This window comes from Cololabis saira, chromosome 15, assembly GCF_033807715.1.
Source record: "Cololabis saira isolate AMF1-May2022 chromosome 15, fColSai1.1, whole genome shotgun sequence".
Lineage (NCBI taxonomy): Eukaryota > Metazoa > Chordata > Actinopteri > Beloniformes > Belonidae > Cololabis > Cololabis saira.
Genome location: NC_084601.1, coordinates 36,595,326 through 36,599,515, shown reverse-complemented (window position 1 = coordinate 36,599,515; position 4,190 = coordinate 36,595,326). Strand labels below are relative to the sequence as shown.

The 4,190-nt window shown below is 46.3% G+C and overlaps 1 long non-coding RNA gene across 1 annotated transcript; it reads left to right on the top strand.

Annotated features, from left to right (window-relative positions):
- The first annotated feature begins 2,997 nt into the window (after positions 1-2,997).
- Positions 2,998-3,912, top strand: LOC133460735 (uncharacterized). Its single transcript, XR_009784149.1, has 3 exons — positions 2,998-3,168; positions 3,648-3,697; positions 3,827-3,912. It is a non-coding gene; the product is annotated as an uncharacterized LOC133460735 (long non-coding RNA).
- Positions 3,913-4,190: the final 278 nt, after the last annotated feature.

The window sequence follows — 4,190 nt, the reverse complement described above, 5'->3', positions numbered from 1 at the left end:
TTAAACTCCCACCTGGAAGAGATGAACCAATCAGAACAGTGATGACAAAGGGAGTGGCCGGCATCGGGAAAACAGTCCTAACACAGAAGTTCAGTCTGGACTGGGCTGAAGGAGCCAACCAGGACATCCAGTTACTGCTTCCATTCACCTTCAGAGAGCTGAATGTGCTGAAAGAGAGAAGGTTCAGCTTGGTGGAACTTGTTAATCACTTCTTCACTGAAACCAGAGGAATCTGCAGCTTTGAAGACTTACAGGTCGCGTTCATCTTTGACGGTCTGGATGAGAGTCGACTTCTTCTGGACTTCCACAACAATGAGTTCCTGACTGATGTTACGGAGTCCACCTCAGTGGATGTGCTGCTGACAAACCTCATCAGGGGGAACCTGCTTCCTTCTGCTCATCTCTGGATCACCACACGACCCGCAGCAGCCAATCAGATCCCTCCTTACTGTGTTGACATGGTGACAGAAGTCAGAGGGTTCACTAACCCACAGAAGGAGCAATACTTCAGGAAGAAGTTCAGAGATGAGGAGCAGACCAGCAGGATCATCTCCCACATCAAGAAATCAAGAAGCCTCCACATCATGTGCCACATCCCAGTGTTCTGCTGGATCACTGCTACGGTCCTGGAGAAAGTCCTGGAAACCAGAGAGGGAAGGGAGCTGCCCAAGACCCTGACTGAGATGTACATCCATTTCCTGGTGGTCCAGGCCAAACTGAAGAAGGTCAAGTATGACGGAGGAGCTGAGACGGATCCACACTGGAGTCCAGAGAGCAGGAAGATGGTGGAGTCTCTGGGAAAACTGGCTTTTGAGCAGCTGCAGAAAGGAAACCTGATCTTCTATGAACCAGACCTGAGAGAGTGTGGCATCGATATCAGAGAGGCTTCAGTGTACTCAGGAGTGTTCACCCAGATCTTTAGAGAGGAGAGCAGCCTGTACCAGAACCAGGTCTTCTGCTTCGTCCATCTAAGTGTTCAGGAGTTTCTGGCTGCTCTTCATGTCCATCACACCTTCATCAAGTCTGGAGTCAACCTGCTGGAGGAACAAAGAAACACCTCCTGGTGGTTTAAAACAAGAGCCGTGACTGATCTCCATCAGAGTGCTGTGGACAAGGCCTTGCAGAGTCCAAACGGACACCTGGACTTGTTCCTCCGCTTCCTCCTGGGTCTTTCACTGAAGACCAATCAGACTCTCCTACGAGGTCTGACGACATCAAACCAAAGAAGTTCACAGAACAACTGGGAAACAGTTGAATACATCAAGAAGAAGATCAGTGAGGACCTGTCTGCAGAGAAAAGCATCAACCTCTTCCACTGTCTGAATGAACTGAATGAAGGTTCTCTGGTGGAGAGGGTCCAAGATTCCCTGAGTTTTGGACGTTTCTCCACAGATAAACTGTCTCCTGCTCAGTGGTCGGCTCTGGCCTTCATCTTACTGTCATCAGAAGAAGATCTGGAGGTGTTTGACCTGAAGAAATACTCAGCTTCAGAGGAGGTTCTACGGAGGCTGCTGCCGGTGGTCAAAGCCTCCAAGAAAGCTGTGTAAGGACGAACACGGACACATCTGTTTTAATTACAATCACATGTTGTGTTCTTGGAGGGAACCAGTTAAATTCACTGTTCAACTAAGTTCAGCAACATGTGGGATCAGTTCTCCTCAATGATTCATCTCAGGAAACTTTACATGCAGAGAAGAGAAATGCAGCTTTGATCAAGACTGTAGTGCAGCAACACTTATTGATTAATAGTTGAATTGATCAGTCTTCATTTTAATTATATGGTTCATTCATTTGTTGAATTAAATAATCAATGTTTAAATTACATGATAATTTCTCTTTAATCTCCTCTGCAGGTTGAGTGTATGTAACCTCTCAGAGGACATATGTGCAGATCTGTCCTCAGTTCTTAGCTCTCAGTCCTCCAGTCTGACAGAACTGGACCTGAGTCACAACGACCTGTAGGATTCAGGACTGAAGAAACTGTGTCCTGGACTGGAGAGTCCACACTGTCACCTGGAGTCTCTCAGGTCAGAATCCACCAAGTGTTCAACTGTGGACCATTAGAACTATGGTTGATATTGAAGGATTGTTGATGAGAGTTTTAATAACTGTAACTGGGTCCAGATTGGGTTGAAGCGCTACAGACAGTCGGTCAGAACTGTGTGAGGATGATGAACGAGGAGAAGGGCTCCACCAAGTCCACATAAACGCCTGTTTGTAGTTTAGTCAGTTTCAGTTTCCCCTCTCTAATCTGATCTTTTCTTTATCAATACAACTTTTCAAATAAGACGTTTATGTCAGACTTTCAAATGTTTCCTATTTAATATTGAATTAGTTTCCATAAAATGATCAAACTGGAGCACCAATAACGGTTAAATGGTGACGGCCTCAGCAGCAGAAGTGTCTGTTCTTCTAACCTCGACTCAGTTTGTGTCTGGATGTCCACAAGGTGCTGGACTGATCAATATTCTGTTATTTCTGATCATCTGACCTTGAATATAAACCAGCAGATTGTTTCTGGAGACTTCAGAACATTTCACACCAAACGACGTCTCTGGAAACATGAACACTGTTTGGTTGAGAAAAGAGTCAGAAAATCAAATGTTTATTCAGCTCAAATAGAGCTCATTAAAGTGATCTTAAAACATAGATGACTTATCTGGTTGTAAAACTGACTGAAGTGTTGAGGACAGACACGTCAGTCATGTAGTGCGATGTCACATGATGCTCTTCACATGTCTGTCTCCACATCTGGATGCTGTCGGCCTCAGCAGCAGTGGTACTCTTTGTATGTTGATGTTCATCCACAAGTTTAGTTCAGGCTGAAACGCCTCAGCAACATTTGTTGGATTCAGCTTGAATTCCAGTGTTTCTGTTGATCCTCTGACCTTTCCTTCAGCTCCATCATCAGGTGAACACAAGGACAGAGTCAGCTTTAGTCTCAGAGCAGTTCTCTCAGAGTCTCTGCTTGTGTGTTGTGTTGTGTGTCTGCAGGCTGTCAGGCTGTCTGATCTCAGAGGAAGGCTGTGCTTCTCTGGTCTCAGCTCTGAGCTCCAACCCCTCCCACCTGAGAGAGCTGGACCTGAGCTACAACCATCCAGGAGAGTCAGCAGTGAAGCTTTTGTCTGCTGGACTGAAGGATCCCCGCTGGAGACTGGACACTCTCAGGTAGGAAGACAGAAGGACGTCAGTGTGCTGGACTCTTCATGGTGTTGTGGACATCATCTTTGTGGCTCTCTGGCTTTGAACAGAGATCTTTGAGCAGATGGAGCTGCTGCAGCTCATCTGGTGCTGCAGCATAGCTTATAGATGCTGTTCACAACTCTGAGCCGTTCTTGACCCAGTAAACATCCCAGAACCACAGCAGTGTGGTTTTCAGGCCCATCACAGCACAGTAACAGCTGCACCTTCACTCATCCATGACACGGTCTCCTCCTGCTGCTGATTCAGTAGAGATGAAACCAGATGAAAAGAATGTGTTGAAACTGTGCTGGAAGGTGACGACCACAGGACAGGACTTCAGAGATGCTGCATTCAAGTGCATCTGTCCAAGTGTTGGACTGTTCCTTCATCAGTGTATGAGAGCCATGTAATGTCCATGTTTGCTGAAAGAGACTGAGCTGGTCTGACCCCCCTCCTCCTTTCAGGGTGGAGCCTGCTGGACAACGATGGTTGACACCAGGAGGTCTGAGGAAGTGTAAGTGTGTTTTTATTTCATTCACACATTCAACCATCTTGACACTGACAGATCACTCATTCATGAGTCCATCAGTAATCAATAACCGATCAATAATAACTGCAGCTGCTTGTTTGTTCTCTCCATCAGATTCCTGTCAACTCACCATCGACACAAACACAGTCAACAACTACATCAAACTGTCTGAAAACAACAGGAAGATGACACGTGTCGAGGAGGATCAGTCATATCCTCGTCATCCAGACAGGTTTGATTCCTGTCCTCAGCTGCTGTGTAGAGAAGTTCTGACGGGTCGCTGTTACTGGGAGGTCCAGTGGAGCGGAGGAGTTTCTGTATCAGTGAGTTACAGAAGAATCAACAGGAAAGGAGACTCTGGTGACTGTTGGTTTGGAAAGAACCATCATTCCTGGAATCTGATATGTTCTGATGATGGTCGGTACCGTGTCTATCACAATAACAGAGGAACATCTTCCTCCTCTTCCTCAGTCTCTGA